At 40.6% G+C, this 14374-nt stretch overlaps 1 protein-coding gene across 1 annotated transcript in view; it reads right to left on the bottom strand.

The window, feature by feature from the left end:
• Nucleotides 1-14374, bottom strand: part of dscaml1 (Down syndrome cell adhesion molecule like 1) — a 97834-nt gene that overhangs the window by 82573 nt on the left and 887 nt on the right. The window contains exon 2 of the mRNA XM_025898302.1: nucleotides 4109-4428. The gene's annotated coding sequence lies outside the window, so the exon portion shown is untranslated. The remainder of the gene's footprint in view (nucleotides 1-4108; nucleotides 4429-14374) is intronic.

Raw genomic sequence — 14374 nt, 5'->3', positions numbered from 1 at the left:
CCAAGTAAAATCCCCAATGCCCACTGAGCCTCTCATAGAGTGTTTAAAATCGGCTTGTCAGCTTGTAAATGTTTGGCGTGATGATGACAGTGGTCACATTTTAGTACGGTAGAGGTGCTAAACCAGTCAAGGTCACCTCGGGTTTGTACTTCCTGTCAGTGATCCCACCTTGTCCTACACTTGATTCCTTTTAAGAAAGTGTTGTTTAGCAACTCGTTACCCCATTAAAATCTGTCAATCAAGCCATGTATGGCGACATGCCCTTGGACACATCTATGTAACCGACCCCACTAAGAGGCAGCTGTTGTGATAGCATTGTCATTTATCACACGTTTCTCTTAGAAAATATGAAAGACACAGAGAGGAAAAAAAACCATTACATATTCATCCTCTTAAGCCTTGTGACATGATGCAAATGGTACCCCAACTGATTTGTGTGTAAATTGCACTCCCCCTCATCGCATGCGCAGCAGAATCATTAGGATGTTACTGATGCCTGACTATATGCAGCCTGGTTGCCTAGATACGAGTTAAAACATGGGTCTGGGCGACTGGGCGCACTGGGAGGCAAGTTCTGTATCACTGTCGCTTCAATAATTAACGACGGAGAAACCAAATACTGCATTTACTTATTCATAAAGCAAGCATTAAAAACACAGCAAAGGGAAAGGATAGAAAAGGGGAAGTATAATGAAATACAAGAGAAATGAATGGATGCGGCTTGCATTATTGAATGAAAAGGATGAAAAAAAGCAGTCTATCAGGTTCAGGTTCAGACAGATATGAGGAGGGCAGATGGAAGAAATAGATCTAAACACCTGCTGCCTTGGCCCTGTCCTACGTAGGTTTGTGTGTTTTAGGTGGAACAAAGGGGAGATAGGGTGGGGCTCACCGAACAGGTCTACCCAAATCATTATACCAAGTTTGTGTAAAGACGTGTTATGTGAGCAAAAAACGAAACTCTCAGATGCAATGTTTTTTTAAATTCTATCCTTCAAATGTCCTTTGGGTCTTTTGCTTATTAACAGACAGACTTTATGAGAAAGTCCCTTGATATTTTTAAGTTTTGAACTGAAGCTATAGGTTATGCTAAACGGATAGACAGATAGATATAGAGTACTTCATGAAAAAAGGTTTTCTTTTTTGGTCAGAGTTGAATTCACCAAATTATACCATTTATAATATAATATTGAAATTTTTGTTTAGTTAACTGGTGATTCTAAATTGTTTGTCGGTGTGGATTTGCCTCTCTCTGTCTTGGGTAGGGTGTACCCTGCATCTCTCTCTACGACAGCTGGGTTAAGCGCCTAACCCTCCAGTAAGTACAGATCCAGCTGAAGATGAAACTCAAGTTGCCATGCACACTCCAGTTTAAACATACATATATCAATAGCCTTTCAGTTGCCTCTGGATATGAGAATGTATCAAACTGTTTTACCAAAAATAGTTGCGTGCAGAAGACTGGTGTTACACTCGAGTGAAAAATGCACAGAGAAAACTAGATTTTTCAAAATGAGATACCCAAACAAAAACATATACAGGAAAACAAGCAGCCCACATACTGATTTTCATAAATGTAGAGCTATCCAGACAGGTGCTTGAGCTATTATTGGACCACAATCAGCATGCAAAGAAAAGGGTGAGAAATAGGGGGAGGGATAAAAAGAGAGAGAGAGGGAGATGTGAAGATGTGAAGGGAGAGAGAGAGAGAGAGGGAGAATGACGCAGGGGGAAGTAGGAGAGGATTTTTTTTTAGGGGGGGGGTGTCACACTGTGAGCTGTCAGCTGTCATCATTCTCCTGCACCACCTGAGACAGGGCATGCCACACCCTAGCGCTCACGCCTCTGTCGCCCATGGCAACTACAGGATTTTGTGTGAGTGTAACCGAGTCTGTGTGTTGTGTACAACTCAAGGGGTAATGAGGCACACACATGCATGTGAGCCCTGGTTATGGAGCTGTGGAGTTGTGGTTGCCTCAGCATTTAATTGATTAATTGTTGTAATTATTTGGGAGGGAAGGTCATCCCAGCACAGAGACTGGCTATAAGGTCACTCTCACGCTGAAGGGACTGTCATCCTCTGGGGACCACACGGGTCATATGGGAGTGTTTGTGTGAGCGGTGGAGAGGAAGATGATCAAGCAGCATTTTGGAGAATGATTTTGTTGGTATACGTGTGTGCTAGGGAACTGCTGACTCTCTCTTCAGGTAGAATTGATAAACACAGTCAAAATGTCTCACTGGCTATTAGCATGACCTAAAAATCTACTTTTTTTCAGGATTTCTTTTCACATCTTTTCATGTGTCTAGCTCACTCCAAAATCTTTCCTGCCAAACACCCTTACAAAGAGCTGGCGACTAAACACCATGAGCCAGCTTGAGGAAAATGGCTGAGCCTGTGTTTCTGTGTGTGTGTGTGTGTGTGTGTGTGTGTGTGTGTGTGTGTGTGTGTGCGCGCGCACCGATATATGTGTGTCTGTGTTAGCCTGTGTGTGTGTAGTTAGGGGACTTTCCAGTTCATGGACAGATGGAGAGACTGGGAGACAGGAGGCTTGCTGGCATGAGCTATTCGCAGGCTGGTGTGCATGTTGGTATGTGTTTGTTTGTGTGTGCGCGTGCATGTGTGGGTCCGTGTTTGTGTACATGCGCATTAACATGCAAACATGCATATCTATTGTATAAAGTGTGTATCACATGAGGTCATGTGCATGTGTTTTTTACTTTTTGTGGTGTGTTTGTCTGTGTGTGTGTCTGTGTTTGTGTGTGTGTCAGCGTGCAAGTGTTAAAAGATCAGTAACACCTTTCCTCGGTGTGTTCAGCACCTCTCTCCAGCTTTGACCTTGGCAGGGAGTGTGGACAGGTCACCAAACCAACTGTCTCTGCGCCTGCATGTGGGTCAGGGCACTCGGAGCTACTTAAGCCCCACAGAGAAAAGTTTTTGGTTTAAAATGACAATATGACTGTGGGCTGTTTGTGTGACCATATTTTCAGATGCTGGCTGTGGCTATGTTGTTTTTGTGATCACTTCAATGTGTGCCAAAAAAAAAAAACTGCCTCCAGCTTGGCACTTGGACATTTTTTGGTAAGTATTTAGTGAAGTGAAAAATTTCAGAATGTCCACATAATATTATTTTATTGATAACCTTAGTGGTCTCTAATGGGCCCTCAACAAATTTAAAACATGAAGATCAGTTTTCTTGTCATATTCCAACGTACTGTACTCAACCATTTTGGTGGCACAAGAATTAGTTTTTCAAAACTTGAAGTACCTCTCCTGAAAAAGTTTTGCTACCTCTCTTTTTTTGTTACAGAAAATGTATCCAGTCACTGAAAGAGTCCAGTAGTGGATTTCTATAGTAAAGCTAAAAAAAAAAGTCAGTCTAGGAATGAACGAAAAAGTCTTTTTGTTATGATGGTCATAACATGGTCATAACAGTGGACACAAAATACTTATATCTCCATGTTAGTTTTAATAACAGTAACAACTACCGGGCAAGAAAAGCATGAAAAGGTAAGATTAGTTAGTTCATCTACCCTGAAGTTGCACCTCTTAATCTTTGAATAGGAGCTCACTAAATTGAAATGTGGTACTATATTAACATGTCACCATTACAACAAGTCAGTTTGTGAAATTTCTTCCCTCCTAGATATTGCATGATTCTACAAAGTGATATTTTCACAAAGTGGAAGCATTTAGAAACAGCTGCCACTTTTCCATGAGGTCAGGGGTCATGCAAAGTTACAGAGCAGGTTTGCCAAGTGGTGAGGTTCCATATTACGTCAAAGCTGTTACCGCTCCGCTGACTCAGTAACTGCAGAGCTCCAAACCTTCTTTGGCATTAACATCAGTACAAAAACTGCACGCTGGGAGCTTCGTAGCTTGACTTTCCATGAGCAGCTGCTGTATGTGTAACATGTAGGTGGACCAGTACTTTTAATGTACATTTAAAACTGACCTTAAATACAATAACACTGATATCAATAATACATTCTAAATACATAAAAAGAAGAAAAAAGGTAATAGTCTGCTGGTTTGGTAAGTAAGAAACACAGTAACATTCCAAGTAAATGAAAGTGTCCTTCTGGCCATTCGGTTTTAAGCCCTCACCTGCTTTGATGTGGATGCTGGGGCTTCGAATCTTGCCCGCTTGGTTCTCAGCAGTGCAGAAGTATTCGTTGTCGTGGATAATGCTGTTATAGGCGGAGGGGGAGAAAGAGTAGAGCTGGAGGGTGCCGTTGGCATGCACGTGGCGGATATGGGGCACGTCGTAAATGTCGTCTCCGGCAGCCAGGTACCAGCGCAGGACGGCATGGGGGCGCCACCCGCGGGGCAGGGCAGGGACACCCCCACCGAGCTGGAGAAGGTCACCCGCTGCAGGGAGGCGTTCACAAAGTACAGCCGCGTAGAGACAACATCCTCACTGTTGACTGTTAGGATGAGAGAAGGGGAGACAGAGTTAAATAGCTGATATGTGTCAGATATAGAGCCAACATTCACGCCCAATATAGAATGTGCACAATCAAGGACCGAGGAGACTGAATAAAGTTGCATAGCATGATGAACTGCAACGGACTGCCAGTGCATTAATAATGAAATATATAGTATTTTGATTGTACTTATTCACTTCGCAACTTAAACTTTGGGGAAGCAGATGATAGATAGATAGATAGATAGATAGATAGATAGATAGATAGATAGATAGATAGATAGATAGATAGATAGATAGATAGATAGATAGATAGATAGATAGAGGTGCATCGTGAACATCCATGTTACTCTTTCAGGCCTAATGCATTCTAGAGATGTATTTACAATATTTTACAGGTCTGTTAACTAAATCAGTGTGATACAATCAAACATTAAACATAAACCTACATGCATTCGCATTCAACCCATAAGAAAGCATCTACAGGCTTCTAGGTCACTTTAACTCAAAAACCTCCTCACTGTCTGCCAAAAGGCAGACATAAATCTCATCCAATACGCATTACCCTAACATCTATAATCTAATATGTGTAAACAGGTAGTCCTTTAGAAACATGCCTCTCAACAGGAAAAAAAAATGGGTTACATAAGATGACCCCACCACCACTGTTATCTTTTCTGGAGGGAAAGATGTATACACATGGGTGTGAAAGCTAAGTGCTGCATATGTGTATGTGTGTGCATTTATGCTGGGTAGCATAGGAATTTGCTGTATATCAATACTTTTGTGGCACAGATGAAGAGTTAAGTTGTCCTAAGGGGAAGCAGACCACCAAATATCCTCTTTCTCACAATGCCCTCGTCAGCTATAAAGCAATGAGGCATCCTTTAAGATCTCTGTTTCTCTGTGTTTGTTGGGACTGGGGAGAGGGGTGTAGAGGAGTGTATAGAAGTGCTGAGCTCGGCTTGGCTGGAGGCCAGGGGAAGACGCTATGCCCGAAGCCAGAGTATTTTCTTCTCAGACAATGATACTTAATTAATCCCTTTTCCTGGATTTTGTCAACAATGCCTGGATTAGCCCTGTCTCTTTAATTCTCTGTGTGCTGGAAGAAAATAGGGTGTTAGCTATCAATGGAGATATAAAGACACTATCCAATGTCATTTAGGCTCTAATTTTTACAGATCCTCTATATCAATGGATATCATTAGTAGCCAGCTATAAAATGAAACACAAAGGCTGACTAGCTGCCTTTTTAACATCTGAATGCATGGTAAGAACAAAAAGGAATGGATGTTTTATAAAGGCTATTTTTATATCTTTTCTGTCTAGTATAAATAGTAACATGTAATGACATTAATAACATGACCTAAGTAGGATGGGTCACATGAGAAAAGGCTCAAAAGTAAAATGCAGGGATTAGCCTAAACTGACATAAGGTGATTTTCACTCTCAATTGTCTGCTGCCTGCCACATAATGCACCTACCTGCCTTCCTTTCTCTTATCTGAGCAATAACTCCTCCTTTTCTTTCTGTTTCCCATCATTCCTTTTCCCCCTCCAGATACCCCTCAAAAGACACAAACCTTGTCTTTTCCTGCCACGTTAGAGAAAGGCGATGTTACGTGATTGAAATCTGTATGCCAGACACAGAGAGTTAAACCCACATAATCTCCTTTCACATTTAACACACACATAGTCTATCCACTCTGTAATCGCACTGCTGTGGGAGGCTGATGTCCGACTTCCCTCTTTTCCATGCGTGTGTGGGTGTGAAGCGGAAGGGAGCCAGGCAGGAGCGCAATATTGTAGACAGGATATGGGTGGCTGGTTGGGGGAAAGGTTCTCGGGTGCAAAGGTGTTCGGATGCAACTGAGTGACCGAGCGTGCATCTCAGTGTGTGGTAAGGTGAAAGGGATAGAGAGGTTAATGTTAAATGACTGCCTCCGCTCTTGATGCCAAACTCAACCAACAGCAGAAAGCTACGATCACTTGTGCATGTGCAGAGCGTGTGACTGTAAATGTCTGTGTGTACGAGCACGGCAGAGAGGAGATAGTCATTGTTGGAGCAGATCCTCTCTTCAAAAATCTGAATTTAGGTCAAGTTCAATCCATGCTACCGTTTGAATCCATGTCAATCACTTTCACAGGCTGCTAGGCTTACTGATCTGCACTTTCAGCACCACGGAGAGCACCACAATGTATTTCTGGGGGATGAACACAGAAGTGCTGCCATACTTGGAAAAGAAGGAGAAAACTATTAGCAGGTGACACTATTTGGAAGTAAAATATTTTCATGATAAAGTACTAAGTATTGGTTAAAAAGTATTCATAATTACACAATTGTTCACTATTGCCATCATAATATTAATGTTGCCCTTCAGCTCACTTCAAGTTTACCATAGCCTGCTTTGCGTGTCAGTACTTTTCTCCTCACACACCTCGCACTTCACAATTGTGACATAGTTGTCTTTAATCTTAAGGTCTTACGAAATGAATTCAAACAGTATTTGAGTTCATAGCTGTTGGGATGAAGTGATTTTTGTGGAAATGTTTGACAGTATGTGTTGCATATGTACACTATGTGGACAAAAGTACTGAGGAACCTTTACATTATCTCTACAGGAGCTACTCAGCCATGGAAACCCACGCTATAAAGTTCCTCCCCACAGAACACCACTTTTCAACAACAGGGGCTTACTAAGCAGGACAATCCACTATCCATGAAAAACTCACAACAGAGGTTTGACCTGTCTCCCAAACTCCTGATAACAAGCCAGTTTCAGTGCACATGAAATGTTTACAAAATATTTATATTCTCATTTAAAAGGCAGTGTCCTTAGAAATGTCATGGCTGTTTTAATATTTAATACAAAAATCCCTAAAACGCAAAGACTGTTGGGCTAATATATATCACCTAAAAAATAGCTTTCTTTTTAATCTTATCAGAATATATCTGTTTGAGCACATGAAGGCTATTCCATGCAGGAAATTGCAAGAAAACTGAATATTTTATACAACAGTGTGTATTTCTACCTTCACAGAAAAGAAAAAACTGGCTCTAACCAAAGCCAAAAAAGAAGTGTGAGGCTCCGATGCACAGCAAAGCAAGAGAGCAAGTACAACTTGTTCTGAGAATCAAGAAACTCACACATCCTCAAATGCGAGATTCATTGTATAGTACCTGCAAAAATAATTTAAAAAAAATCTCAAATCAACAGTGAAAGACAGCTCTAGGTTTGTGGCCTATAGACAGAGGCCATATGAGGCTGGCCACTAAATGGAAAAGATTAGGATGAGTGAATGAATTTGGATCTAAAAATGAGATGTAGAACAAATAAAAGATGCTGGGAGATTGACTGCCATGTAAAACAGTTTTTGTAAAGGCTAAAAGAGATCTAAATGACTGGAAGACTATTCCTCCATTTTGAAATGCCACGCCTAACCTTGTCAACACTGTTTGAATAAAGTCTCTAAACTCCTATGACTCCTGTAGTAGAGCTGTTTCACTGAGCTTCACCTCTACACCAACAAATTTCAGCTTGGTGGCCTTCAGGAAAAACTCTAGTATTCAAGTTGCTTTAAATATAATAATTCTAAGTGTCATTTGGCATTGCAATAACTTGGTATTGGCAGCAGTGGGCACCAAGAGAGAACAGTCCTGATTGAAAGAAAGCAACAAAGCCAGATAAGAGCAGTGGCACTGGTGCATATCACAAAAAATCAAAGGAGACAAAGAGTTTGTGTCCTGCTTCATTTCATTTTGTTTTTTTCTTGCTCTTTAGTTTTGTTGTTGTTGTTTTTATTAATATTATTGCTGTTTACTTTTGCTTTTAAATATTGGTTATTTCATTTTAAGCACCAAAACTTTGCTGGACTTTCACAAAGATGATGATATAGAATAAAATATGAGTTGGAATCTATAACCTTTCTTTCTGTTCAGTATATTAATTTTACTTATTAATTACTTAATTAATCTGGTGAAGCTAAAAATAGATAGAGAGATAGATAGATAGATAGATAGATAGATAGATAGATAGATAGATAGATAGATAGATAGATAGATAGATAGATAGATAGATAGATAGATAGATAGATAGATAGATAGATAGATACCCAAACTGCCAACAGGTACACTCTTATATAGTGGTGGTTTTCTTTGATTGCTGTATTTGAATCATTTCTAAAGGGTCAAAGAGGTAAAAATTTCCAAAAAAGGTGCCATATGAATAAATGAACACATGAAATGAAGCCTATAAAGGCATTTATTCCTTTTCAAGACGTTTAATAACTTCCCAACTTCTGAGATTTGGTATATGAACACTTATGAGCTTCCTGAACCCCAGGCAGTTAAGCTCTAATACAAGATATCCTGTTCAAGTATAAACCAACCTTAAAAAATCAAAATCATGATGAATCAACAAAGATGGCTTAATTTTTTTTTTTAAACAACTCACTTAAATTTAGAGGGAAAACCTCTTAGAAATTAGTAGCATAGGATGAACGGGCTAATTGTTTTATTCTATGGTATAAATCCAGGTCACTGAGTTCACACACATTCATGCACACATGCAAAAACACATGAAAGCAAGCCCAGGCCTTCACTGCAGAAATGACAGCCTCCAGCAGAAAAGACCATCAAGATGATAGTGGCAACCACGTGTCTTATGGCAGTAATGGTTTAAAGCCAAGTACAGAAAATTAAAAACATACAAATAATAGCTGCCAAAATGAGGCATCTGCTTTAAACTTATCAAAAGTAACTCTGTACTGGTCATGGGTATCACACAGATACATTATACATATGGCGAAGAGCTCTTGTTTGCTGTTGGGCTTCCCTGGAGCCTTGACCTCTTTAGGATATCTGACAGGTGAGATGTTCAAATTGGACAGCAATTACAGAAATTATTGTGATCTAAACAAATAGCAGTTAGCTGCATTATACCGCATGATCCATGACATACTGTATACTAACTTCCCAATTCAAAGCTTCTGTGAAATGTCAGTGAACTGCAGACAACCACTGGAAAACTAAAGAAAAATATCTTTCTGTCAAATATTATAACAAATTGTTAATAATTTGTGTAAAGTGACATATAAAAACATGGGGTACAATAATCTTGCTTTTCCTCTTTATTTGGGTAACATCTAACCTCAGATGTTATCTGAGTCCTTTCACTGCCCCAGGCTCTCTTTTTCTTTTTCCCAAGCAGAGGAATAAGGAGCCAGGAAGCAGCACTCATTCATTCATGAACAGTATTTTGATTTTCTTCTTCAAGCCTCGATGCACTGATTACAATGAAGAAGGTCAAAGTGATTTTGGGTGAAAAATCTTTCCTGCTGGATGAACCCTTCAATATTTTCCTCATTTGTTCTCTCCTCTTGCCCCCTTTTTAAATTCGTACTTTTCTTTTTGTCCATGTATCCCTTTTGGTGCTTCTTTTTAACTCCAGTCCATCTCAGCAATAGACTTAAATACATTTTGCACTTTCCTTCCATGCTTTTGCAGTGGATATAAAACTGGTGTATGAATATGTATGCTGGAGAAGCAAGAATATTGCCTATGGTGAACCGCTATGCATAATGCAGCCTTTTCTGTCTCGTCTACATTTATTCAGACACACACATTCATACCATCACGTGCACAGAGAAACAGGGCTATAAATTCCTCCTTCTCCCTCCCTCTTTAACTCTTTCTCCCCATAAAACAGACGCACGCAGAGTCACATAAATACATTCTTAATTGCAAGTAGATTTTCAATATGCAGCACTACAGATAACGGCCCACAAAACCATTCAGGTCAAATAATAGCCAAAGCAAGTCTTTGCAGTGATGATGCATGCAAAAAGCAAAACATAAAAGACATAAGATATGATCATGTTTGATGGAGGGGAGGGTCTCATTTAGAATAAGATATCCATTATTGCTGCATGGCAATGTGTCAGTATAGTTTTGCGTGCAGTCAGTTAACAGTGTCTCATATAGTTTCATTAAACATTGCAGTTAAAAAAGAGAAAGAAAAATTCTGGATTGAATATAGGTGTGTGTGTGTGTGTGTGTGTGTGTGTGTGTGTGCTGAGGTGCAGGGTGGGGGTGGGGGGTTAAAGCCCTGCATACAACTTATGTAGTGTCAGTGAAATATTAGGCAGCCATTTCAGTATTTGAAAATTCACATCTCACACTTCAAAAAGATGATTTCCGCTGTTGAAGTGAGTATCAGAGTTGTGGTGATGTGTTTTTTTTTCTCCTCTCCCTCAGAGACAGGGCCATAAGTTGTTTGATAGTAAGCAGAACACAAGAGAGAGGCGGAGTGAAAGAGAGTTGATTGTTACTATGGACTGTGTTAGTTTCACTGCTTTTAGGGGGGGGGGGGGGGGCTTACTTATGTCCTAAGACATGAAACATGGCTTTCTGTCAGGGAGAAACGGGCTACCGGACACTACTTTGAGCAACCTGTGTAAGCGGTCAAAATCGATCTCTGTGTGACTTGTTTACTTAAAAAAGACCCTCATTATCCTTAACCGAAAGCACAAATCACCGAAATCATTTCGATTGGAGTCCAGACCTCACTTGTCGTAATGCTGAAACTTTCACCTCGCACCAACTTGTCGACGAGGTTCATGTGTTTCAAAATACACAAAATGGCACAATGTTCAGACTGAATATGAGGCCGAATGGCTCGTTCGGATGGACGTGAGCAGAGCGACATTTGACAGTGAAACAGCCAAATAGTCCTACAGCTTTAAACTGTTGAGCCGTGTGTCTCCGACAACACTTTAAAGTTGTGTAGGCAGAGCCGGGAAAATTAGACGCAGAGCTAATTTTCCAAGTGTGACTTGGAAGAATTTAAGTGATATTTGACATGTGCGTCGTAGATAGACTGGAAAGTGAATTCCAGCCATATAATTAAATCCAATCCGGCAGAACTGCGTGAACCGTGTACCAATAACCTCTGATGTTGTGTTTAGAGGGGTTTTAAAAAAGAGAAGGGGTGCCAAAGGAGAAGGTCACCTTTGAATGTCCTTCATTACCACGATTCTGGAGTAAAATATATATATATATATATATATATATATATATATATATATGGAAAAAAACTTAATCGATAAATAAAAAAAACAGAGAATAAACAACTCCAGAGATGGTGTCTTACTTCTATCAGCCGCTAAGTTTTCCAGTCCAGAAACAATACATCCGAGTCAATCGTGCGGGTGTAGCCGAGAAGCCACCAGAGTCTGACTCATACCGCAATTACAGGGCTCCCCCTCCAAGCACTTCTCCACTAGTCGGTGACTGTTTTGTTTCCAAATTTACACACAGCCCGCGGTGTGCGCACATCAGCGGCTCAGGCCGCTCTCAAGAATATGAAGGTGTCCCAAAGGAAGGCGAGAACACTGACAGCTGATCCTCTAGCAGATACCCAAAGGAGATACCCAAACTACTCTTCATACTTAACTTGTGTCGAAACACTCTTTATATGTCGTACACCAAGTCAGAATGTAAAAACAGTAAAAGTCAAAAGTGGCATAATTTAATATCAGAGCGCTCAGACACAGAGCAGATAGGGACACATTGCATTCGACTCTAAAGGTTAAGAAAGAGAAACACACACGTTTAAATAAAGTTCTGAAATAATATATAAGTCTACGTGTTTTATAGCTATGTGGGAGGAACAGCATGATGCAGACGGTTAATTTTACGTGTGTGTTGCAGGAGGCCTGTCGACCAAAACTGGATAAAACCGGAATGACGTTAATTGATGAAATAATTATAGCAAGAGCTTAGTCCGTGTCCATGTCGATCACTACATGGCGTTTTCCTTGCAAATTGTAGAAATACTGATCGAAAATCCTCGAATTCCACTCTGTACCGTGTGCCCCATTTCTAACAGTTCTTTTTACATGTATTAATTGCAATAATGGCTTCAGCCCTTTTCCAGTTTCCCGGGCCCTATTATGGCCTGTCAGGCCTGACAGAAGATTCCCCCACAGCCCTCAGCTGTGTTTGTCTCAATCTTATTTCCATAAAATGACAAGCAGCCTCCCAAATCATGACAAAGAAGAATGGCTGTACTCCCCCTCCCTCTTCTGCCTCTGTCCCCCCATCCATCCATCCATGCATCTATCTATCTATCTGTCTATCCCTGTTCTCTCTCCCTTCTCTGCAGGTGTGCTGGGGGGGAAACGCCAAACCAACAGTCAAGAATGACTGAATGAATGTTTAATTAATGAAAGAAAGAAACGATAAAGTTAAATATCTCACAAAATATCATAACATATAGCGAATCCTCATAATCATGTTTATAAAAAAATTAAAAAGACAAATTGTGTGCCATTCTTGGAGGCGCGGCCGAGCCAGCAAAATACGCAGTACTAATGCATATGCATGTATGATAATAGACCTACGCTTTCCCTTATTTTATAAAAATCAAACATATATAAAACACTCAGCGACCCCATGAAACAACAAATCACTGTTGGATCGTGCAAAACGATGGGAACATGGCGTAGGAAAAACAACGGAAAAATGGAAGTTTGTTTTCCACCGCGTTATCTACATCTCTCCCATCTCAAGCACTCTTTCCGCTCCAGTGGCTGTTTGCAGCCCCCAACCCTTCCTCCCCTCCCCTCCACCATACACACAGACACACACTCACATCTCGTTCAGTCACGGGACAGGGCGATGTACAGTCTGTATAATCGAAATAGACCCTGTAATCCAATTACATACAACAAAAACAGCACAGAAGTCCTCGCCGCAGCTGCAGCCTGAAAGAGGGCACTGCCAAGGCCAATCATGGCGACTGGCATGAGCATGAAACAGGCGCACTGCCCACAGTTATAAAGACATTTTTGCAACTTTTCTCTAATTTGTGAGATTAAAATGGTTTAGAATCACGTGTATTCGGTTATAGACCTGTGCGTAAAGGAACGAAAGAACATTTAGTGTAAACACTAAACACATTATTTCATTGTGTGGCTTTTATGAAGTGTTTGGAAATTAGTAGACAAACAACAGAAGATTTTTTAAATTTTAAAGGGAAAAAATGAATCATTACTTCGCATCTGCAGTATTTAGAGCGAAGCCAATCAGTGAAATCTGGTGCCACAGAAAATGGTGGATGAATAATTAGACCAGGGGTGATAACAACCGAGCCTGCACACACTGACACTCCTATATTTTGCCAAAGAAAATAAACGCTAGTATATGGCATCGTATTTTAATTATCCAACTGGGGCAAATTATCTGCAAATTAAAGGCCAGTGGTCAATACCCAGTTCACACGTCTATCATAAAACGTATTGACCCTTGTTGCCTTGCACCCGCATCCAACCAGCACACAACGATGTTTATGCAATAGTTCAGCGTTCATTCAAAAAGAAACTGAGAAAAAAGATTCTTTAACCTCTAGGGACCCCCCTTCTTCCCTCCTCCCGTGTCACCTAAGCTCCCCGTGTGCGCATTCTCGCGTACACAAACTCACACCCTAACATCTTTTTTGTGCTTCGACGGGACAGCAAAAAAAACAAAAGTCAGCAAATATATTAAACTCCTCTGCCTCCTTGGACTTTTGCGAGTAAACAGTCTACAGCTGTGTCCAGCATCAGCGCTCGAGGTCGCCCCTTTATCCGTGCGCGCGCCTGCAGATCCTTATCAGTCTCTCCTCCTATTCAACAGCCTCCATATTCACGACACCTCCACATATTCATCATGCAAAATGCAAATGCCGTTATCTTTCTCATCTCAACGAAAAGCAGTGTGCACTTCAGAGATCTTTGTGCTTTTTCTCTATTGTCACCCGACGGCAGGGCATGTTGATTTTATTCTCCTAATGAACCCCCCATTTTTGATCATTTTAATAATATCATCAGATAATCACAGTGAGGACGTGCGATGAATCAGCCATCATGTTCTCTTCCAAAAATCATGGCTGCTCAGGAAAGCATCTT

The sequence above is a fragment of the Oreochromis niloticus genome, linkage group LG14 (genome assembly GCF_001858045.2).
Source record: "Oreochromis niloticus isolate F11D_XX linkage group LG14, O_niloticus_UMD_NMBU, whole genome shotgun sequence".
NCBI lineage: Eukaryota > Metazoa > Chordata > Actinopteri > Cichliformes > Cichlidae > Oreochromis > Oreochromis niloticus.
The sequence above is the reverse complement of the archived record's forward strand: the minus strand, read 5'-3'. Positions and strand labels throughout refer to the sequence as shown.